The sequence below is a fragment of the Chiloscyllium punctatum genome, chromosome 38, assembly GCF_047496795.1.
Source record: "Chiloscyllium punctatum isolate Juve2018m chromosome 38, sChiPun1.3, whole genome shotgun sequence".
Lineage (NCBI taxonomy): Eukaryota > Metazoa > Chordata > Chondrichthyes > Orectolobiformes > Hemiscylliidae > Chiloscyllium > Chiloscyllium punctatum.
In genome coordinates this window covers 50,216,664-50,242,183 of record NC_092776.1, presented here as the reverse complement: position 1 = coordinate 50,242,183, position 25,520 = coordinate 50,216,664, and positions in this window count along the sequence as shown.

Here is a 25,520-nt window from a genome sequence, read left to right as displayed (position 1 = left end):
AATATATCAAACAGTGCATAATGTTAGGTGCAGATCTTATGTATATTTTTCTTTAATAATATTTAAATGATTTCAGTTCTATAAATAAAACCTGTATTTGAAATGGTTTATGTCAAGTAGAACTTTTGACATGCTCCAGCCAGATTTACATCCATAATATTTATGATTTGCTGTATGTACCTTCTCGATTCAGTGGTACTGTGTGCATTACTGTATATATTAAAGAGTCATTACGGTGACTGACACAAGCAACCAGTAAAATGGATTCAGCAAAAGGGAACAACAAAACCTGAGCAGGTTTTATAAGAGATTAGACAGGTGCTTGGATATGAAAAGTTTAGAGGCATATGGGCCAAGCACAGGCAAATTGTACTAGTTCAGTTTAAGAAACCTGATCAGCATGGATGAGTTGGGCAGAAGGGTCTGTTTCCGTGCTATAAATGTTATCCACAGAAATCAAACTGGTTGTCTTTATGATAAGTCAGTATAAAAGATGCCTGAGGGTGTTTTAACTGTTTCAGAGGGCACAATATTCATGAACACCAAATCAGCAAAACTGAATGTCCATTTGTTTTAGAACCCAGCCAATGTTCAACCTGTCAATTGTAATGGACAATAACCGATCTGCTCTGTCAGATTGCATCTCAGGTGGAGAAAGTAAGCATTACCCACATTGAAGCATTTGGATTTAGGTTTTGAGTGAATAAATTAATACCGCCTGTTCTTTAGGGAGGTTCTGCCCTGTTTGTCAGGTAGTTGGTTTCATAATGCAGGATGTCACAAGGAAATGTTTCCATCTTTGCCAGAGGAACACTTTGCCCTTTGGTCATTGTTGTGTAAGAATGGGTGAAAATTGCATTCAGCATGGGCAAGCATTATTTATGTGTGCTGATGGAGTGAAAGATTCCAATCAGCTGCCAACCTTTCCATCCAATCCAACAGCCAGCATGCAAAGTTGGCAAAAAGAAATCACTTCTGAGACATTTTTCTCAAAAAGAAAATTAAAATGTGCACATCCTGCATTATTTTTCATTTTCTTAACATCAGGCTATTAATTCCTGACTAAAACCCAAAGTTGTGAAATGTTTGTTCAAGTTTGAGGCAGGGATGCTCCATAATAGTTAGTGAGTACCCTTAAAAGTAGTGTTAATACTTGCTTCAATTGAATCATTCTCAGCAGATTGGTGTGAATCTGACACCATTATTTCAGTATCCTAAAAGCTGGTTGTTCATGAACTCATTGAAGTTCATGTACTGGTTATCAGTGCTGAAGATAAAGGCAAATCTGTAAAACAGCACTTCTTTGGCCTAATAGCACAAAATTGCTTTGACACCACACAATTCTCTGTTTGATCATGGAAACATGATGTCCTCAGGTTTATATAGTTGCCTTTGATCACTTATCCTAAGACCAGAAGCTTAGAGAAGCCAACTTTGACTGAAATTAGCAAGAACATTTCAACAAGGAGGAGATACTGGTAAACCCTTGAGAACGCTTCGCGAGAAGTTTGTTGTGGTGCAGTCTTGAGAGCAGAAGGAAAGGCGTTCTGACAGAGACTTCAGATTGGGCACATGTGCAGAAAAGAATAGCCTCCAGCAAAAAAGTAAATCCAGGACAAAATGCAGCTGAGGAAGGCCTGACCCAGGCATGAGGTCATAGAATCCCTACCGTACAAATTGGAGACGTTTGGCCCATGAAGTCTAGATCAACCTTCCAAAGAACAGCCCACTTAGACCCTATAACCCCACCTTGAACATGACTAATCCACCTAGCTTGCACACAACAGGCAACTTATCCCGTCAAGTCTATATTAACCCTTCGCAGATTATCCCTCAACCCAACCCACACTATCCCTGCAACACTGGATTTACCATGGCTACTCCACATCTTTGGATACAACAGGGCTTTTTACCATGGCCAAAGCACCTAACTCAAACATCTTTAGACTGTGGGAGGAAACCAGGACACCCAGTGAAAACTAGGACACCCAGTGAAAACCCACACATGCACAGTGAGAATGTGTAAACTCCAACCAGACAGTCACCCGAGGCTGCAATCAAACCCAGATCCTTGGTGCTGTTAGGGCAGCAGAGCTAACGACTGAGCCACCATGCCACCCAGAGTACTGAGAAATCCAGAACAGTTTGTCGCCCTGATCTAAACCCTTACAATGGTTAAATATATCAATGTCCCATGACGAAATTGACAATTATTCCGACTTTGCCATGAATTGCAGATTCCAATTATCAGAATTTATGCGATAGCAACACCCCTCTGAAGTGCAATTCTAAACTTTTATTCCTCTTTCCTGTCTTGAATAAGATTTTAAATAAAATGATTTGTTCAACAATAAAGGTTCTTTTTTTTGGATGAGGCATTAAACCAATCTGCATTCTGCCCTCTTAGGTGACTGTAAAAGATTGAATGATACTGTGCTGAGGAAGAGCAGAAAGGTTCCTCCCTACTTATCCCTAAAGCAATATTGATAAAGATGAAATGATCTGTTTTTGCTGTATGTGGGAGCTTGTTTTATGCAAATTCAATATTTCCTGAATCATGACACTGTTGTGAAACTTGAAAGGGTTCAGAAAAGATTTACAAGGATGCTGCCAGGGTTGGAGGATTTGAGCTATAGGGAAAGGATGAACAGGCTGGGGCTGTTTTCCCTGGAGCGTCGAAGGTTGAGGGGTGACCTTATAAAGGTTTACAAAATTATGAGGGGCATGGATAGGATAAATAGCCAAAGTCTTTTCCCTGGGGTCGGGGAGTCCAGAACTAGAGGGCATAGGTTTAGGGTGAGAGAGGAAAGATTTATAAAAGAGGCCTAAGGGGCAACTTTTTCACAGAAGGTGGTACGTGTATGGATTGAGCTGCCAGAGGAAATGATGGAGGCTGGTACAATTGCAACATTTAAGAGGCATTTGAATGGGTATATGAATAGGAAGGGATTGGAGTGATATGGGCCGGGTGCTGGCAGGTGGGACTCTTTTGGGTTGGGATATCTGGTCAGCATGGACGGGTTGGGCCGAAGGGTCTGTTTCCATGCTGTACATCTCTATGACTCTATGACTCTATAACAGTGATTATATTTGAAATGTGCTCATTGGTCATTAAGTGCAGTGGGAGGCTTTAAGGCAAGGCAGGCGTTGGAGTTGGAGGCTCCACAAACATAGTCACCTTAATGATGGGAATCAAGCAAACCAGTGCAAAAGAAAAGGCTAAAACATTTACAATAATCTTCGATCAGAAGTGCTGAATTAATAATCTATCTCATCTCTTGTAAATGGTGAACACTGCGGCTTCTGAGGAACAGTAATGTATTTCTAACTTAGGATGGTAAGTAACTTACATGTGTAATGTCCTCATTGTCTGCTCCACTTGTCCTTCGAGATTAGAGTGGTCATGGTTCAGAAATTGCTGTCTAAGGACCTTTGCTGAATTTCTGTAGCTAGTACACACTGCTGCTACTGAGTGTTGGTGGTGGAGGGTTTGGATGCTTGAGGATGTGGTGCCAATTAAGCGGGTTGCTTTGTGCTGGATGGTGTTAAGCTTCTTGAGTGTTGTTGCAGGCCAAGTGGGGAATCAGGAGTTGAGATACTTGTCACAGTATTCCTAACCTCTGATATGCTCTTGTAGCTACATTCGTAGGACTAGTCCAGTTCAGTTCCTGGACGATGGTAACCCAATGGGTATTTGTAGTGGTGGAATCAATAATGTGAACAACACTGAGTGTCAAGGGATGGTGTTTAGATTGTCTCATATTGGAGATGTGCATTGCCTGGCATTTATCTGGTGTGAATGTTACTTGCAAATTGTCAACCCAAGCCTGGATCTTGTCCAGATCTTGGTGCATTTGAACTTGGACTGCTTCAATATCTTCAATATTGGTGTATTGTTGAAAATTATGTAACCATTAGTATACATCCCCCTCCTGATGGGAGGGAAGGTCATTGATGAAACAGCTGAAGATCGTTGGACCGAGGACATTGTCCTGAGGGACCTCTGCAGACATGTCCTGGAACAGAGATGACTGACTTCCAAAAACTACTTTCCTTTGTGTCAAGAATGATTCCAACTATTGGAGAGTTTATCCTGATATCAGTTGATTCCAGTTTTTTGGCATGCCCTCATGCACTCTTCACTGAAGTAGGATAGATCCCTTTGAATGATGGTAATGTCAGAATGGGGAAAATGTCAGGTTATGAGGTTACAGGTTGTATTTTGGTACAGGACTATTGCTGCTGATGACTCACAGTGCCCCCTGATTGCTAGGCTTACGTTGTTAGATCTGTTTGAAATCTATGGCATGCAGCAAGGTGGTAACGCCACACACCATGATGGAGAAAGTACCCTTCATGTGAAGACAGAACTTTGTCTCCATGACGATTTTACGGTGGTTATCCCTACTTAATTTATTCTAAGCACCAGTTTTTTGGATCTATATTTGATTAAGTGAATCTTAGACTAAATTTAAATGACTGTTCTCATTTACACGTTCTGGCCACATATATGCAAGTACAACATATGATCCTTTACTACTGTAGATTATGGTAAATGGCTCAGTGTTAGAATGTTCAAAAAATCCTTTTTAAAACAGCGGTAAACTGAGTATGAAATCGGAATTGCGGTCACCATTTTAAATGTAAATGAACAACAGACTATTAATTTAAATTAGATCAAAATGTTACTTTTTATGTGTTGAAATAACTCAATTGGGATGATTTGAATCTCAATTAAAATCTGTTCAATTCGTTGTTTTTGGCATCGGACAGAAAAAAAATCATTGCATTCATCTTGAATCATACTGACTGTGGTATAAACAGAAGGACACCACTGTAAATTAATTTCCATTTCAGAATCATCTCTCCGTAAAACAAACTATATTCATTGAAATGGAAATTCCAGATTTTTGGAATGAGGTAACAACAGTTTGTACATTAATAGCTTTGGTTTTGTTCCATCAGCTGAGCAATGTAGTACCACTATGAATCTTGTCCATTGTTCACTTTCTATGGTTTTCACGAGAACTGCTTTCAGACCTTTCCACCCTACACTTCAGATTTTGGGCACATTGAAATTAATGTCGTGAGTGTGGTGATGGAAAAACACAGCAGGTCAGGCAGGCACCCGAGGAGCAGGAGATTCCACGTTTCGGGCATAAGCCCTTTATCATACTGTTCTCTCTGATCTCCACCATCTGCAATCCTCACTTTCTCCACATTGAAATTAGTGGGAATTTTAGCTATGATTCCCATGTAGCAGTAGCCCTTCTTCTATTCTCTGTTAGGTTTTCATAAGCAGAGGTTCCCCTCGCTACAGTACAGCCAACTGGCAAGTTAGTAAATGTTATGGCTTTCAGCTTAAATTGGAACTTCATTTCTTATTTACGACTTCATATTAAGAAGTACTGTAATGTTGAACCTATTTTTTTATTTTGCTACATTACACCTAAGATTTTATATTGGTACCTTGTACCTAAGATGGCACCGTGAATGGTGACATTGTAAACTTTTCACTAATACTCCTTGGATGCACATGACAATAAAACCTAATTCTAATTCTAATTCTAAAATCAGCTTCATACTGCAATCTTTTGCAGGCAATTCCATTTCTGTTCATCAGTCACCCTGTGCAGTATGCTCATGTCTTAAACACACACAGCTTGGGCCTTATTACCTTCTTGAATGAATGTACTAACTTATAAAGTGAGTATAGCCGCAAACATATAATCATGAGCTTAAAAATTGAAGCTAACTCCTAATGCAGGTTTATCTCTTATCTTGCCTTTGTTAGCTGAAAAATGATAGAGTTGATATATATGCATATGGGTTTAAACATGAATTATGGTAACAAAAAATATATGAGGCTGACTTATGAGCCAGGTAAATTTAAATATTTGGTACATAGAATAGAATCATACTGAGGGAAATACGGTCACTGAGTCCATCATGCATATGCCAACTGTTTGAAAGAGATTTCCAATTAGTCTCATTCTCCTGCATTTTCCTCTTGGCCTTGCAGATTTAATCTTCTCAAGCACAAAAACCAACCCATTTTTGAAAGTTAGTGTTGATTGCGCTTAGACCACATTTTTCAAACAGTAAATTCCATAAATCGCAACATCATGAATTATTCACTCATTTCGACTCCTCGTAAATCCCAACTGTTTTTGGCTAATGCATTGTTAAAACAAAGAATGGCAATGAAGAATTGCATTTAAAGTCCTGATTCCAAACGCGCCCATCAATTTAACAAAAACTAATTTTGCAAAGACCACACAGTGAAACTTTGCACAGATGGAAAATGTTCCATCAGCTTAACTCATTTGACTTTCTATTTTGGGTGTGGTTCCTGGAAATTGCCCACTGATTAATCTAGAAAAGGATAATGTCATCATGATTGAACATATTAAAAGACATTACACAAGCCATAGATAAAGGGTCCTGCAAGGTTGGAACTGGCAACTTTGTCATTAATATTGCAAGTTATTTTCAGTTTGTCTAAAATTCTAAATAAAAACACAAAATGCCTGACACTTACTCTGCTACAAATATAATGCAATATATCTTGCTACATGATCAGGAATGGCAATAGGTTTCTTGGAATATCTCCTGCTCAATTAACACTATTTTACTAGAAGTGTAATGGGAATAATTGTTACAGCTTGGAGATTTTGTTTCCTAGCCAATTAACTATTTCAATGGTTATTCACAGGCTTCACCAGTTTGTTTAAACTTGTCCTTTAAAAATCGCATGTAAACTACATGGAATCTAAGTAATAGATTGTTTATGATAACCTTAAAGTTAGACATATTTACAAACTTGCATAAATAAAAAAAATCTAAATTGCATAAACTCCAGCTATAATCATTTGCATTCTCAATATTCTTGAGTAGGTTTTCAAAAGATAGCGTTCCTAAAGGATCTCTTAGTCCCACTTTAGATGGGTGAAGGGATTCCCATTGCAATCCCATTCTAAGCTTCAGGCAACCCACACATCCATGAACATAGATTCAATCGTTCTTTTGAAGCTCTTTTTGATGAGCTGACTTTAGGCCCTACAAAGCTTATGAAGTTGCAAAGATGTGCCTTTGACAAACTTTTTCCATGCACCACGATCCGTTCTGTAATGAAGTTAGTGAGTGCAAAAGGTATTATTTACATATATAATGTTTCACAGCTTAGGGTGTTTGGCAATCATTTAAATATATCATGACAAGGGAAGCATTGCATTAAATTAATATATAGATGCCTCTAGGACATTCACAATCCAACCCTTCAACCAGTCTTCACTGAAAGCACAGTACAGAGAAGATCTTAATGAAACCATGAGTTGTCACCCAAGGCTAAGTTTACCCAGCAAAATGGAAAGTTTGCCAAATGGTGCTAGACCTGGTTACAAACTTTAAAGGAAAGATGGTAGGCTGTTTTCCTAAGAAAGCGTTCCCCAGCCTTCCCTTCGTTAATTGCTTCCTGATGAAAATCAGAAAAACTGCATTTTTCCTCTCTTAAATGAGTCTTAATAACCTGTGAGTGGGCAGATTTATCAGGAAAATATCCAGAGGACATTTATTCTAATGAGATGGCCTTGGCAATATTTCTTCCTATTTCCTGTCAACAAGGCAACCGTGCCTCGGCAACTTTCCAACTAATGTGAGGCCTCAGATGCAATGACAAATGATAGAGGGCTCTTAGGACACACACCACCCACTCCCATTGGATTTCACAGTTTCTTAAAATTAATCTTGTTTTTCAATCGACCTGATAACAATCCGAATCATTCTGGTTGCCTCATCTGTCATGCAGTATGGGAAGGGTACCACTCTGAACTGTATATTAGGTGGAGGTGCAATCGTGAGATGAGTGGTTGGAGTGGTGTTGGTGTGGAAGCCCTTCTGTTTTATACAAACTGAGTCTTTGTGGTCTAAGGCCATCCTTGTCATCTTGGGCAACAATGTCAATGGTCTTGTGTTGCATGCATTTCTCCACTCACTGTTTCATTATCCATGCCTGCCCCATATTTTCATCCAAAATGAATGATCAGCCTGTTCATCCTGTCCTGTATTTCACCATCACTCCTCGGCAATGTTGTGCAAGATAAAAATGCAACACTGTCATTTTGTGCTCTGAATACTGGGGGGCAGACCAAGTCTGTCTTGATATTTGAAGCCTACTTTCAACATCCTTGATCTGTGACTAACGTGATGCTTATGTTTCTGTCCGTGTGCCACTGTAGCATTTCAGCAGTGAGGCTCCCTCAGAGGTATCATGAACCAAGTTTGAAGTGGGTTTGCCCATTTGCCAGCCATTAGGTCTGCTTCACAAACAGATCTGGGACAGGGAACTGCCACAATGCAAATGCACCATGTCAGCTCCCTGATGGACTGACAACTACATCCAAACTCATCCAGCTTAATCCTGAGAAGTTGAAAGCCTCTCAAGTTGAAAATAGCTGCATTTGTACAATAATTCTTTGCTTAGCCAATGCCAGAGGGATTTTGAACATCAGCTATGAAAATCACCATAGGCAACTCTCTCATTCGAGAGAATGAAGAGAGAGAGAGAGTAAATGGTGATGTTAAGTTGAATATCACCACAGCTCAGATGGGGAATAAGATTTTCATGGTGATCTCGGCCAGTAGAGGAATTGAATCCATTCTATGAGTATTCATGATCCACTTAATGGAGCTAACTGATGCCTCCCTCCCTTAACTGTAATAAATTACCTTCTGTTCAAATGAGAGAAAGACCATTTAAACATTCACCTGAACTCTTTACATAGTCTCATCTTTAGTAACCAGTACCGGTGCTGAAGGTGTTACATTTGAAGCCAAGTTAAGTTAAATATTTACAGCAGCAGCTAATGTCTTATGCATAATAATATCTCATAAGACATTAGTTTGCTGCTGTAAATACCACCCTGCCAGAACTAACAAGAACTCCAGTAAGTACCTTGTCTACAAACGTCTGAATACACTTCTGTTAAATCTAAAAGTCACATGTTTTAACTGGAGTGGGCTCATAATTGAAAGGGTACTCATTTTATAGTCTGTACAATCCTAACCCACCCATTCTGAGTGTTAAAACTGCCAGGTCTTTAACTCAAAGCCCATGAACTCATTCAATGTCTGTCTCACCTATTGTGCACGAGATTTCTGTACCATGAAGGTTTCTGATTGTATGCTTGTATAAATTGGCTGAAGACATAGTATCAAATACCTACTCATTGTGCTGTTTCCATAGACCAATGGTTTCTCTTGAAAATGGCCAAAGTAGAAATCAAGGAAAAGTTTGAATAAGCTGCATCTTTCAAAACCACAGAATGTGCCAAAACTTATAATAGTTGATGAAGTGGGTATTGAGGTAGAATCACTGCTGTAATATAGAAGCCACTTTGTGCACAATAAGCTGTCACAAATAGCAATGCAATGTTACACAATTAATTTGTTTTAATGATGTTGGTTGTGGGATAAACACTGGCCAAACTCTCTTGTCATCTTCAAGATAATGTGATAGGATGCTTTGCATTCACCTGAGGGGGCACTGGATTCTCAGTTTAATACCTGAGTTACAGGAGTTGAGAGCGTGGTGCTGGAAAAGCACAGCAGGTCAGACAACATCCGAGAAGCAGGAAAATCGATGTTTCAGACAAAAGCCCTTCATCAAGAATTTTAGCTCAAAAACAAGAATGCAATCATGAAAGCACCATCAAATAACTATTTATAATATGTTTGTCATGCCACAACTATGATTGACATCTTTGCCTCTGTTAGCTTAAAGTTCTCTAGCCTTCCGCACATACCTTATTTTCTAATTTCCTATGATATACAGAATCTGTCATGCATACAGCTTTGTACCCCTTGTTCTAGACAAAGCAACCACTTGATCAGCACCCCATCTAACAGCTTAACAGCCATTCCGTGCCTACCGAGAGCAGTTTGTGATGTCCTGCAACCATTTAAAAGCTGTGCCTTAGACAGGATGATAAAAGCCCCTCATCCTTTTCTGAATAGAAGGGCGGCAGACTTATGGAAGCACACTGCATGCAAATTACTTTCCAAACCACAAACCATCCAGACATGAAACTGTTTTGCTGCTGAAACACTTCCACTGGTCAAAATCCTGAAACTCTCTTCCAAACAGCGCTGTGGGTATACTTGCACCATATTGCCAGTGGCACTTCAAGGAAACAGTTCACCACAGCCTTCCCTTATTAAGGGCAATAACGAGCTACAATAAATGCTGCATTTGCCAGCAATGCACACACCCCAAAAAAATGGATATGGTGATGGTATATACCGATCGTTCTCAGGGGAATAGCCCACTTTAGTTGGCCAAATAAATAGTTGGAGACAGTGGTAAGGAACAGGAGATGTTGTTGCCAGCACTGAAATAACTAGGGACAGGTTTACTCCTGTCATGAATGTAAGAAGGTCAGCCAAATGGACCTCATCGAATTTGACTTCCTTTGACTGGGGCTGTTAACCTAGTCCAATCAGGGAGCCCTGGCTGACAGATATAAACAGGAGTGTGCGGGTTCGAGTGACTGTCGGAGGGGAGGGCCGTGGCGGCGAGGGCAACCAGGGTCGGGGACGTGCTGGGTGCCGGGGGCCTGGGCTGGACGCTGCCGCAGGACATAGATAGCAGGGCAGCGGTAGACGTCCAGTACGTGGCCACCACCATCTGACGCCTTAAAACGGCGGTGCTTGGACCCGACGTAGTGCACCAGTTGGAGGACACTCAGGTGTGCGGTGGGATCCCGTCCGCCCTCACCCCGGCCTGGACGGAATTTCACATTGGCCCCAGGGTCCCGTACTTCCTGCGGGAGCCTGTGCCCCACAACCTGAGCCGCCTCCGGAATTTTAATTTTGTTTCTTTTAAGGATATTAAAAGGAAGGCCCTGTATCGACTGCTGCTGCACACCGTCCACCTCTTCTCCCTCATCCACCGTCCGGACACGCCTTGGCATGCCCATTTGCCACCGGGCGGTGGAGATCCCCAGTGGAGGGCTCTCTACGCGGGAGTCCTCCCCCTTTCTCTCGGGGATCTGGGGTGGAGGGTACTGCACGCAGCAGTCCCCTGCAACCGCAGATTGCGGTGGTTCACGGACTCCCAGCCCAACTGCTTGTTCTGTGGCGCTGTGGAGTCCGTGGACCATGTATACATTGGGTGTGGGCGTTTGCACTCCCTTTTTGATTTTCTTAAGAACCTTCTCCTCTGTTTCTGGCTGCACTTCAGTCCCACGCTCCTGATCTTCGGGCACCCGGTACGGAGGAGGGAGGGCAGGTCCGAGGACCTCCTCGTGGGTCTGCTCCTGGGCCTGGCCAAACTGGCCATCAACAGGTCCAGGCAGCGGGCCGTGGAGGGGGTCGTTAGGGCCGACTGCCTGCCCCTCTTCCGGGGTTACGTTAGAGCCCGGGTGTCCTTGGAGAAGGAGCACGCGGTATCCACCAACACCCTGGAGTTGTTCAGGGAGAGGTGGGCGCCGCAGGGAGTGGAGTGCATCATTTCTCCCTCCTACTCTATTTTGATTTAGTCCCTACCCTCCCCTTCACTGTTTTGCTCACACAGCATTGCCCTGTGGTTTGAAGGGCCGTGCTTGTCACTGGCCACTCGGGTGTTTTTTTTTGTTTTTTTTTTCCTATCTTCCTGGTGGTGGAAATTGAATAAAGATTCGTGCACCTTGTGTCCTTCACTGTGTTATACACCTGCACACACACACCATGGGTGCTGGGGAATAAAAATAAGCACTACCGCACTTAGGCGGTAGTGTGGGGGTGTAAAGGAAAAAAAAAATAAATAAACAGGAGTGTTAAATATAAGCACTACCACGGTTAGGCGGTAGTGTGGGTATTTTATTTTAAGAAAAACAGGAGTGCCAGAGATTCTGTTCACTCTGAGACCTGCCTCTGAGGAAAGTGAGTGAGTGTCAGTGACTCTCGATATGTAAATAAAGGGTGACATGGTGACAGGATACCAGCCTCTGTGGAGTTATTTGTTTAAAAAGAAATCAGGAAGGCAAACAGGGTATACTAGGTAGCTTTGGCAGATGGGATCAAGGAAAACTCCAAGATGTTTCGTAAGTAAAAGCATGGATTTGTTTAAGACAGGGTCTGTCTGACAAAGTTAATTTAGTTTTTTTTGAATATGTGACTGTTAAGGTAGTGCAGAAAAAAAAGGGGGAGTCCTCCCCCTTTCTCTCGGGGATCTGGGGTGGAGGGTGCTGCACACAGCGGTCCCCTGCAACCACAGATTGCGGTGGTTCACGGACTCCCAGCCAAACTGCTTGTTCTGTGGCGCTGTGGAGTCCATGGACCATGTATACATTTGGTGTGGGCGTTTGCACTTCCTTTTTGATTTTCTCTAAAACCTTCTCCTCTGCTTTTGGTTGCACTTCAGTCCCACGCTCCTGATCTTCGGGCACCTGGTACAGAGGAAGGAGGGCAGGTCTGAGGACCTCCTCGTGGGTCTGCTCCTGGGCCTGGCCAAACTGACCATAAACAGGTCCAGGCAGCGGGCCGTGGAGGGGATCATTAGGACCGACTGCCTGCCCCTCTTCTGCGGTTACGTTAGAGCCCGGGTGTCCTTGGAGAAGGAGCACGCGGTGTCCACCAACACCCTGGAGTTGTTCAGGGAGAGGTGGGCGCCGCAGGGAGTGGAGTGCATTATTTACCCCTCCAACTCTATTTTGATTTAATCCCTACCCTCCCCTTCACTGTTTGATCACAGAGCATTGCCCTTTGATGTGAAGGGCACTGCTTGTCACTGTCTACTTGGGTGTTTCCTTTCTTCCTGGTGGTGGAAACTGAATAAAGATTCGTGCACCTTGTGTCTCTCACTGTGTCTCACACCTGCACACACACAACATGGATGCTGGGGAGAAATAAGCACTACCACAGTTAGGCGGTAGTATGGGGGTTTAAAAAAATTTTTTTTTTAAATAGACAGGAGTGTTAGGAGTCCTCCCCCTTTCTCTCGGGATCTGCGGTGGAAGCTGTTACACGCAGCAGTACCCTGCAACCGCAGATTGCAGTGGTTCGCGGACTCCCAGCCAAACTGCTTGTTCTGTGGTGCTGTGGAGTCCATGGACCATGTATACATTTGGTGTGGGTGTTTGCACCCTCTTTTTGATTTTCTCTAAAACCTTCTCCTCTGCTTTTGGTTGCACTTCAGTCCCACACTCCTGATCTTCGGGCACCCGTTACGGAGGGGGGAGGGCAGGTCTGTGTGGAGTTTGCACATTCTCCCCATGTCTGTGTGGGTTTCCTCTGGGTGCTTTGATTTCCTCCCACAGTCCAAAGATGTGCAAGTCAGGTGAATAGGTCACGCTAAATTGTCCATAGTGTTAGGTGCATTGGTCAGATGGGAGATAGGTTTGGGTGGGTTGCTCTTTGGAGGGTCGGTGTGGGCTGGGGGCCTGTTTCCACATAGTAGGGAATATAATCATCTTTATAAAAAAAAGAAGGAAAAAAAATAAACAGAGTGTCTGATACCTTCAGGTGGAGCCTCCTCCTAGGTGGTGTGCCCTGGCAATGTATTTTTTTCCCACCAGGTACGTAACCTCAACTACGACACGCAGCTCCTGTTCATCAACCGTGACGGTTTGGAGGTCGCCCTCAAGACGCTGCCTGTCTTTTACCAGGACCTGATCACTGTCTGGAACATGGTCGAATCGCGTCGCGCCTACCCTCCGGCTGGAGTAGCGGCTGTCGTCAGGGAGCCGTTGCTCAGGAATCCGCACCTCCGGAACTCACGAGTTTGAGTGGCTGTCAGAGGGGAGGGCCGTGGCGGCGAGGGTGACCAGGGTTGGGGACGTGCTGGGTGCCGGGGGCCTGGGTTGGTCACTGCCGCAGGATATAGCGAACAGGGCAGCGGTAGATGCCCGCTTCATGGCCACTGCCATTCAATGCCTCAAAATTCAATGCCTTTAGTCCCACGCTCCTGAGCTTCGGGCACCCGGTACAGAGGGGGGAGGGCAGGTCTGTGTGGCGTTTGCACATTCTCCCCATGTCTGTGTGGGTTTCCTCCGGGTGCTCCGGTTTCCTCCCACAGTCCAAAGATGTGCAAGTCAGGTGAATTGGCCACGCTAAATTGTCCATAGTGTTAGGTGCATTGGTTGGAGGGGAGATAGGTTTGGGTGGGTTGCTCTTTGGAGGGTCGGTGTAAGCCGGGGGCCTGTTTCCACATAGTAGGGAATCTAATCATCTTTATGAACAAAAGAAGAAAAAAAAATAAACAGAGTGTCTGATACCGTCAGGTCAAGTCTCCTCCTAGGTGGTGTGCCCTGGCAACGTATTTTTTTCCCACCAGGTACGTAACTTCAACTATGACACTCAGCTCCTGTTCATCGACCGTGATGGTTTGAAGGTCGCCCTCAAGACGCTGCCTGTCTTTTACCAGGACCTGATCACTGTCTGGAACATGGTCGAATCACGTCGCGCCTACCCTCCGGCTGGAGTAGCGGCTGTCGTCAGGGAGCCGTTGCTCAGGAATCCGCACCTCCGGACTCGCGGGTTCGAGTGGCTGTCAGACGGGAGGGCCGTGGCGGCGAGGGTGACCAGGGTCGGGGATGTGCTGGGTGCCAGGGGCCTGGGCTGGATGCTGCCGCAGGATATAGCAAGCAGGGCAGCAGTAGATGCCCGATTCATGGCCACTGCCATTCAATGCCTCAAAATGGCCGTGATTGGACCTCACATCGTGCATGGGATGCTCAGGTGTATGGTGGAATCCTGTCTGCATTTACACCTGTCCCGGACGGAATTTCACATTGGCTCCAAGGTCCCGTACTTTTCATGGGAGACTGCGCCCCACAACGTGAGCCACCTCCGGAGTTTTCCTTTTGCCCCCTTTAGGGACATAAAACAGCAGATCCTGTATCGACTGCTGCTGCACACTGTCCACCTCTTTTCCATTATCCACAGCGCAGACATGCCTTCGCGTGCCCATTTTCCACCAGGTGATGGGGATCCCCAGTGGAGGGCTCTCTACGCGGGAGTCCTCCCCCTTTCTCTTGGGGATCTGGGGTGGAGGGTGCTGCACGCAGCGGTCTCCTGCAACCACAGGTTGCGGTGATTCATGGACTCCCAGCCCAACTGCTTGTTCTGTGGCTCTGTGGAGTCCGTAGAGCAAATGCTCTATTGTGTGTGGGCGCTTGTACTCCCTTTTTGATTTTCTTACAAACCTTCTCTCTGTTTCTGGTTGCACTTCAGTCCAACACTCCTGATCTTTGGGCACCTCGTGTGGAGCAGGGAATGTAGGTCACAGGACCTCCTCATGGGTCTGCTCCTGGGCCTGGCCAAACTGGCCATCAACAGGTCCAGGCAGTGGGCCGGGGAGGGGGTCGTTAGGGCCGACTACCTGCCCCTCCTCCGCGGTTACATTAGAACCCGGATGTCTCTGGAGAAGGAGCATGCGGTGTCCACCAACACCCTGAAGTTGCTTAGGGAGAGGTGGGCGCCGCAGGGAGTGGAGTGCTTTATTTCCCCCTCCAACTCTATTTTGATTTAAACCCTGCCCTCCCCTTCACTGTTTGATTATGCAGCATTGCCCTTTGATGTGAAGGGCACTGCTTGTCACTGGCCACTCAGGTGTTTCCTTTCTTCCTGGTGGTGGAAATTTGAATAAAGATTTGTGCACCTTGTTATTTGTTAACTTTCTCTGTGTCTCATACTTAAACACACACATGACATGGGTGCTGGGGACAAATAAGCACTGTGGGGAAAATATAAAGAGACAAAAAAATTCACAGAAGCGTCAGACATCCAGCTCACTCTGAGGAAGAAAAAGCAAAAAGAAGAAAAAATACAAGAGTATCAAAGGTTCTGCTCACTCTGAGAGCTGGAGCTCTTTCAGTGGTGACAAGAACTGCCTCCTGCTGGCCGACTGTCACCTACAGGACGAACAGCGGGCGGGCAAGGGAACGTGGAAACTGAACACTAAGCTGTTGACCCCGGGAAACATCGAAGAGCTCAAGAGGGATTACGCAGGTTGGAGAACCGTGAAGCCCCTCTTTGAGTCTCCAGCGGACTGGTGGGAAACGGTAAAAGGGAACATCAAGAGGTTCTTTATCCTCAAAGGTGTCCAGGAGGCGAGAGAGAGGCGGGGAAAACTGTCCCAGCTCCAGGAAAGTATGCAGAACCTGCTCCTGCTGCAGACGATGGGAGTGGATGTCACGGAGGACCTCAAGGAGGTGAAGGGCCAGCAAGCCTCGCTCTTTGCCTCGGAGGCCTCCAGGATAATCTTCCGGTCCAGGGTCCGCTCGGTGGAGCAGGACGAGACGTGCTCACGTTTCTTCTTCCAGAAGGTGCACAAAGAGAGCTCCGTGCTCAGCAGCCTGAAGAAAGAAGATGGCTCGGTAACGTCATCTCAGGCTGACGTCATGAGGATCAGCAAATCCTTCTACGCCAGCCTGTATGACTCGAAGCCGACCGACAGCGCGGCCTCCCAGTCGTTCCTGTCCTCTATCACGGAGGTCCTAGATGACGGAACACGAGAGAGGCTGGACCAGCCGCTATCTCTGGATGAACTGACCAAGGCCCTCGAGTCCTTCGAAAAGAATAAAACTCCCGGAAGCGACGGCTTACCGGTCGAGGTTTATTCCGCTCTTTGGGACTTGATCGGCCAGGACCTGCTGGAGGTGTATGTCAGTATGCTCCGGGCAGGTACCATGAGTGAATCCATGAGGAAAGGCATCATCACCCTCGTCTACAAGCGGAAGGGGGAGAGGGAGGAAATTAGAAATTGGAGACCGATCTCACTGTTAAATGCAGACTACAAAATCCTGTCAAAGGTCATCGCCAACCGGGTCAGGTCTGCTCTGGGATCGGTGATCGACCCGGACCAAACCTGTGCTGTACCGGGCAGGAAGATCTCTGAGAGTCTCGCACTCCTCAGGGATACGATCGCCTACGTGCAGGACAGGGGGGTGGACACCTGCCTCATCAGCCTTGACCAGGAGAAAGCCTTTGACAGGATATCGCATACATATATGAGGGATGTCCTCTCCAAAATGGGCTTTGGGGAGGGAATCGGAAATTGGATCAGACTGCTCTACACCAACATTGTCAGTGCAGTCTCAATCAATGGGTGGGAATCAGATAGCTTCCCTGTAAGATCTGGAGTCAGGCAGGGATGCCCCCTCTCACCCGCCTTGTTTGTGTGTTGCATAGAGCCATTTGCCGAATCCATCAGGAAGGATGCGAGCCTGAGAGGGGTGACTATTCCTGGCAGCGGGGGCCTGCAGGTTAAGGCCTCCCTGTACATGGATGACGTCGCTGTTTTCTGCTCGGATCCGCTGTCCGTGCACAGACTCGTGTGCATCTGCGACCAGTTCGAACGGGCCTCGGGGGCCAAGGTAAACCGAGGCAAGAGCGAGGCCATGCTCTTCGGGAACTGGGCCGACCAATCCTCTATCCCCTTCACCGTCAGGACTGACCACCTGAAGGTGCTGGGTATTTGGTTCGGGGGGGCTGGGGCGTGCGCCAAGACCTGGGAGGAGCGGATCAGGAAGATGAGACAGAAACTAGGCAGATGGGGGCAACGGTCGCTCTCCATCGCGGGAAAAAACCTGGTCATCAGGTGTGAGGTACTCTCAGTATTGCTATATGTGGCACAGGTCTGGCCTATCCCCAGGACCTGTGCCGCCGCAGTCACCCGGGCCATCTTCCAATTCATTTGGAGATCAAAGATGGACCGGGTCCGAAGAGACTCTATGTACAAAGACCGGTGCAATGGGGGAAAAAACACGCCCAATGCCACCCTCACCCTGATGGCCACCTTTGTGTGTGGCTGCATCAAGCTGTGCGTGGATCCCCGGTACGCAAACACCAAGTGTCACTACGTACTGAGGTTCTACCTGTCCCCGGTGTTGCGAAGGATGGGCCTGGCCTCGCTGCCGCGGAACGCTCCGAGTAGTTAGACCGTTCCGTATCACCTGTCCTTCGTGGAGAAATTTATGAGGAAAAACACCTTTGACCACAAGTCCATCAGGAAGTGGTCAGCACGTAGCGTCCTTGAGACCCTTCGGGAAAAGGAGAGGGCGGATCCTGTCGAGCGGTTCCCTGAGCAGACTGTCAAAGCCATTTGGCAGAATGCCTCATCGCCAGAACTTTCCAACAAGCACCAAGACGTGGCTTGGCTGGTGGTGAGAAGGGCTCTGCCTGTGAGATCCTTTATGCACGCCTGGACTCTCTGCCGCACCGCACGCTGCCCTCGAAGTGGCTGCGGGGGGGACGAGACTGTCACACACCTCCTTCTGGAATGTGCCTATGCAGAGGAAGTCTGGAGAGGAATGCAGTGGTGCTTGTCGAGGTTCGTCCCGAGCAGCGCCGTGACGCGGGACTCCGTGCTCTACGGCCTGTTCCCCGGGACTCACACCGAGACGAACATTAACTGCGCCTGGAGGATCATCAACTCGGTGAAGGACGCTCTCTGGGCGGTCCGAAACCTGTTGATCTTCCAGCTGAAGGAGTTGACCCCGACCGAGTGTTGCAGACTGGCACATTCCAAGGTCCAAGACTACGTGTTGAGGGACGCGCTGAAGCTTGGGGCAGCTGCCGCCAAGGCGCGGTGGGGAAAGACCACTGTGTAAGATCGGCCTGCCGAAAGAAGAACAGGGGGCCCATACAGACGTTTTTTTGGGCTCTGCTGATGCCTCAGCCAAATATATGTATATATACAAGATTGAAAAAATGCACAGGATTGTAAAGGACAAGAATAAAGTCGAATCTGTGTTTGTAAATATGGACATATGTATGGCATGATCCAATGTACAGACCATCAAATCATTTATGAATAAAGTATATTTTTGAAATTAAAAAAAAGACAAGAGAAGAGCTTGCCACTGATTGGCTCACAACAGTTGTCTTTGCATTGGGGCTCACAGTTGGGGTAAGTTTTTCTGGCATCATTATTTGGGAAGCTTGACTCCTTTGATCGTGTTGTTGAAGACTGGGCCCAGTATGTGGAAAGAAGGTGTTAGTCTTTCCAAGCAAATGACACTGGGGTAGGTGAAAAGCAATGAGTAAGTCTCCTGACAGCATGTACACCTGCAACGTTTTCTGTTATTAGGAGCTTAACTTTTCCTGAGGTGCCAGACACTAAAACCTTTCAAGAGTTGACTCATTTAGTTAACATGGAAAAAGTGAGGACTACAAATGCTGAGGATCAGAGTCCAGAGTGTGGTGCTGGAAAAACACAGCAAGTCAGACAGCATCCGAGGAGCAGGAAAATCAAGTTTCGGGCAAAAGCCCTTCATCAGGAATCATCCTGATGAAGGGCTTTTGCCCGAAATGTCGATTCTCCTGCTCCTCGGATGCTGCCTGACCTGCTGCACTTTTCCAGCATCACACTCTCAACATTTAGTTAATATTACAACCCTAAGCCTCAACTGGTTCTGAGGTGCTATCGGTTTTACACAGCAATTCGAGAACCAGGGGAATCCGTGTCGGGATTTTTGACAAGGTTATGATGACTGGCAGAGGCATGTGACTTTGGTTTAATGCTGAATGAAATGTTGAGAGACCGGTTGGTTTGTGGGATTAATGATGCCACCATGCAAAAGTGCCTCCTAGCTGACACCAAAAAGGCTTCAAACAGGCTCTACAACTGGCTTGATCATTGGAAAATGCAGCAAGTTGAGCACATGAGTTGCAGGCTATTCCAAAGGATGTGGATGCTCTCGCCAGTCCAACTGAGCTTGGGGATCACCACTTGAAGGCAATTGCTTCGTTTTTACTCACAACATATCCTGAACAGAGGGACCCTAGGTCAGCCCGCAGCAAAACAAAGCCAAGCTTCGCCCAAACAGTTCACATTTTCTTTCGGATCTCTGTTGTTGCTACCGGGTATTCAGACTCGGGACAGCAAAAACGTCCCACTAGACTTACATTGAATAAGAGAGCTCACAGGCTGGTATCCAGGAGAGTGCATACCCCACAAAATCCATCTCCATCTGGTTTAGAATACTTAAATTGTTTAGCAACATCCAAATCAGAACCAAAATCAAAATAAACATCTAGCTATATAGACCACCTAGTTCTAATGGATTAATTCTAATTCTAATCCCTGCCATTTCAGGGATGGCAGAACCAGTCTTTAATAAAATTCACTCTGGACTTCAACCATTAAGTTTGTACAAGACCTCAGCAAGGCTGAGAACCTATAAGGAGAACCTTTACAGTTTAAAGGTAGAACTTCAGTTCTAGTGTCTAATGAGAAGCAACTGGTTTAGTTACCACTGATTGTAGTAAAAGGCTCTGACCCAAATGATAGGACAAAATTAGGTAACTTACCTCGATTGGATCACCATTTTTCAATTGGAAAATGGCTGCCTGAGTGAAATTCTAATTAAATATGCGCAAGTGTTTCAGGAAGGTCTACAGACTATCACAAGAGCTGGGGCAACCGTACATGTTGACCAAAAAGCAATTCCATGATTTGGCAAGGCCCGCACAGTGCCATTTGTCTTATGGGCAAAAGTAGAGGCAGCAATCAGAAGGCTGGAATGCGGAGGAATCATCAAACCAGTTTGTGGAATAGGTTGTACTGTTTGTGAAGCCTGACAGATCAGTTTGCCTTCGTGGGGATTTTAAAAGCAATGTAAATCGCATTTTGCAGCTGGATAAATACCCAATCCCTTGCACAGAGGATTCATGCATAAAGTTGGCAGGGGGACTGTCCTTCATGAAGCTGGACTTGAGTCATGCATACTTGTAATTGCAGTTTGATGAGGATTCCCAGAATTATGTTACAATTTGTACCAATATACAAGACTGCCATTACCTGTGTAATCTTTCAGCAGATAATCAAAAACATTTCACAAGGTCTACACCAGTATACCATTTATCTAAATGATGGTTTAATAACAGGGAAGATCAATAAGGAGCACTGAGAGTCATAGAGTCAAAGAGATGTACAGTAGGATCACAGACCCTTCAGGGATTCCTGAAGAAGGGCTTATGCCTGAAACATCGATTCTCCTGTTCCTTGGATGCCTCCTGACCTGCTGCGCTTTTCCAGCAACACATTTTCATCACAGACCCTTCAGTCTAACTCGTCCATGCTGACCAGATATCCCAACCTAATCTAGTCCAATTTGCCAGCATTTGGCCCATATCCCTCCAAACCCTTCATATTTATATACTCATCCAGATGCCTTTTAAATGTTGCAATTGTACTAGCCTCCACCACTTTCTCTGCAGCTCATTCCATACACATATCACCTCTACGTGAAAGAATTGCCCCTTAGGTCTCTTTTATATCTTTGCACTCTCACCCTAAACCTATGCCCCTCTAGTTCTGGACTCCTCCACCCCAGGGAAAAGACCTTTTCTATTTATCCTATCCATGCCTCTCTTGATTTTATAAACCTCCATAAGGTCACCCATCAGCCTCCGACATTGTAGGGAAAACAGCCCCAGCCTATTCAATGTCTCCCTCTACTTCAAGTCCTACAACATCCTTGTAAATCTTTTCTGAACCCTTTCAAGTTTCACAACATCCTCCCGATAGGAAGGAGACCAGAATTGCACACAATATTCCAAAAGTGGCCTAACCAACTTCCTGTATAGCTGCAACATGACCTCTCAACTCCTATACTCAATACTCTGACCAATAAAAGAAAGCATACCAAAAGCCTTCTTCACTATCCTATCCACCTGCAATTCTACTTTCATGGAGTTATGAACCTGCACTCAAAGATCTCTTTGTTCAGCAACACATCTTAGAACCTTACCATTAAGTGTATAGGTCCTGCTAAGATTTGCTCTCCCAAAATGCAGCACTTTGCATTTATCTAAATTAAACTCATCTGCCACTCCTCAGACCTTTGGCTCATCTGATCAAGATCCTGTTGTGAACTGAGGTAACCTTCTTCGCTGTCCACCACATCTCCAATTTTGGTGTCATCTGCAAACTTACTAACAATTCCTCCTATACCCAAGGGGAAGCCTGTCGAATGCCTTACTGAAGTCCATATAGATAGCGTCTACACTCTGTCCTCATCAAGCCTCTTTGTTACTTTTTCAGAAAACTCACTCATGTTCATGAGACATGATTTCCCACGCACCATGCCATGTTGACTATTCCTAATCAGTCCTTGCCTTTCCAAGTACGTGTAAATCCTGTCCCTCAGGATTCCCTCCGGAAATTTCCCACTACCGATGTCAGGTCTATGGTTTCCTGGCTTGTCCTTACTACCTTTCTTAAATAGTGGCACCACGCTGGTTAACCTCCAGTCTTCTGGCACCTCACCTGTGACTATCGATGATACAAATATCTCAGCAAGAGGCCCAGCAATCAATTCCCTAGCTTCCCACAGAGTTCTAGGGCACACCTGATCAGGTCCTGGAGACTTATCCACTTTTATGCATTTCAAGACGTCCAGCACTTCCTCCTCTGTAATATGGACATTTTTCAAGATGTCACCGCCCTTCATATTATATCTTCCATGTCCTTCTCCACAGTAACCACTGATGCAAAATGCTCATTTAGTATCTCCCCATCTCCTGCAGCTCCACACATAGACTGCCTTGCTGATCTTTGAGGGGCCCTATTCTCTCCCTAGTTACTCTTTTGTCTTTAATGTATTTATAAAAACCCTTTGGATTCTCCTTAACCCTGTCTGCCAAAGTTATCTCATGTCCCCTTTTTGCCCTCCTGATTTCCCTCTTAAGTATACTCCTACTGCCTTTATACTCTTCTAAGGATTCACTTGATCTATCCTGTTTACACCTGGCATATGAGAGAACTTATAGTCCTTAGACGTTTCTCCCAGTTGGTCATCACGATCAGAACTGAAACTTTTTTGGACCTGGAGAGACAATTTCACAGTAGAGGAGGCATATTATCATGGGGAGCAAATGAAGATGTTGACAAGAAGTTATGTCTAGTGGCCAGGATTGGATGCAGACATAACCACGTTGGTGGGGCCCAGAGTCACAACAGTGACAAAAGTTACTGACATCAGCTCCACCATATTCATGGAAATGGCCAGGTAAGCACTGGACTCAGTTACACATAGTCTGTCAGGTTCTTTGATGGGCTCAATGTTCTTAGTCAATGTGAAAGATTACTCAAAGCATTGGACGTGTATAGAGTTCACTCATCAATCACAGGGACGATGATAGAAAAACTGCACACATCTTTTGCAATACACAGACTACCAGAAGTGTTGGTCACAGATAATGGTCTATCTTTTCCCAACAGGGAGTTTAAGCATTTCAAAATCTGAAGAGTATGTGACATTTAAGGTCAGCTCCATACCATCCAATGGTCTGGCAGAAAGTGCAATCCAAACTTTGAAGGCAGACTTAAAGAAACAGCCGACAGTTTCACTGGATGCCAAACTGTCCCAGTTTTTGTTTGATTATAGGACCACCCTTCATGCAACAACAGAGACAGCTCCAACAGAGTTTCTAATGGAGAGAAGACTCCGCACAAGATTAAATCTGATCTTCCCAGAGCTGGAGGGGAATGGGGTGGTGAAACAGCTTAAAGAGTACGAATGCTGGACAACAGACTATACTATGTAGGAGCAACAGTTTGCTTTAGGGGACAAAGTTTAATGTAAGAACCATGGGAATGGCCCTGCATGAGTAAGAGGTATGGTTGATGTAAGATCAGGTGCAGTGATGTGTAATGTTGGGCTAGGTGTGACTGCCTTGAACAAGTACATGGACCATATGAAAGATGCGCACTCACAAATGGGGCAGCTCCTCTGAACAATTAGAAAGGCTGACAGAATCCATGGGTTCTCCATCTCCATTAAGCGTTGAAGAGGCCTCACAATCTGAGATGGACAGGATGGATGTCGCAGCCTAAATAACATTGCTGCCTGAATAAGAGAATGAATTTCTTCCGAGATGTTCCAGGTGGAAGAGGCAGGTTACTGTGTGTGACACACCGGTCATATCAGAAGCAGCATCGGAGGAACCTGACCCAGTGTTAAAACACCCCAAGAAAAAAATAGCACTGGTCTATGGCTTAGAACTTGGGGTGGGGAGGGGTGGGGGAAGCAATGTAGTGATTGAAATAATGTCAGCCAAGTGGATCTCATAGAACATGAGTTCCCTGATTGGGGTTGTTAATCTGGCCCAATCAGGGAGCCCTAACTGATGGATACCAACAGGAGTGTCAAACTTCCTGTTCAGTCTGAGAGCAGTATCAAGGACTTTCCATGTGTGAGTAAAGAGTGACTCGGTAATGGGATACCAGCCTCTGTGGAGCCATTTCATCTTAAACACAGAGACAAAATTGGACACCGTCCTCTAAGTGTGGTCCCATGAAAACCCTAGAGTGTAGACCATTAGGTAAAAACAATGACTGCCGATACTGGAAACCAGATTCTGGATTAGTGGTGGTGGAAGAGCATAGCAGTTCAGGCAGCATCCAAGGAGCTTCAAAATCAATGTTTCAGGCAAAAGCCCATCATCAGGAATAAAGGCAGTGAGCCTGAAGCGTGGAGAGATAAGCTAGAGGAGGGTGGGGGTGGGAAGAAAGTAGCATAGAGTATAATAGGTGAGTGGGGGAGGGGATGAAGGTGGTAGGTGGAAAAAGAGATAGACAGGTAGGACAAGTCTGGACAAGTCATGGGGACAGTGCTGAGCTGCCTTGGATGCTGCCTGAACTGCTATGCTCTTCCAGCACCACTAATCCAGAATGTAGACCATTAGGTCCAAGGGCATTTGCCAGTGCATGCTCTGTTAAATTTATGAGTTCAGAATGTTCATGGCATTCCACAGTTGATTTGTGACTTCTGAAATGTGCCACCGAGAAGAGGAACATGCTTAAAGGTATGATTGATTTGCACACAAGGTCTCACGAACACAAGATGTGAAAATAATATGCAGTATTATTCCAACCTTTTGGGAGATCGAGTGTTAGTAGTAACATGGCAATGCAGTGAACTGCCTATCAAGTTGATGAACATTTTTAGTCAGGGTGAGCTGATCATTGTTGCAAGTCTGCATTCCATGTTTTTTAAAAGTTCTTGCATCTTATTTTAGGATGGTTGACCAGGCCTGCATTTCCTGCCCACCTTAAATTATCCTTGAGCTGATTGGCTCTCTGAGCCATTGCAGAGGACAGTTACAAGTTAAACACATTGCTCTGGGTCACATGTCAGCTAGACCAGGTGAGGATGGTAGATTTCCCTACCAAAAAGGCTTTATTGAACCACATGGGTTTTTGTGACAATTAGCAATAGATTTCATTAGAGAAATCTTTGTTTAAAACCACTATACCACCACCTCTCATCTTATTTTGTAAGTCACTACTAAATGAATTATTAGTGGTTTACTTCAGGGAAGCTCAATACAGACATGAGGGAGAAACTATTTGAAGAACACATTGAAAGAATAACTGGAGGTTTGGTGCATGCAGCTCTTATAGAGCATGAATGCAAGCATTGATCTTTTGGGCTACTGACACTGTAAAGGTTAATGGAATAACTTCTAAACCCCTGTTTCCTCTATCCACATCTTGCCTGAATGTGAAAAGATCAGGATATTTATTGTAAAGC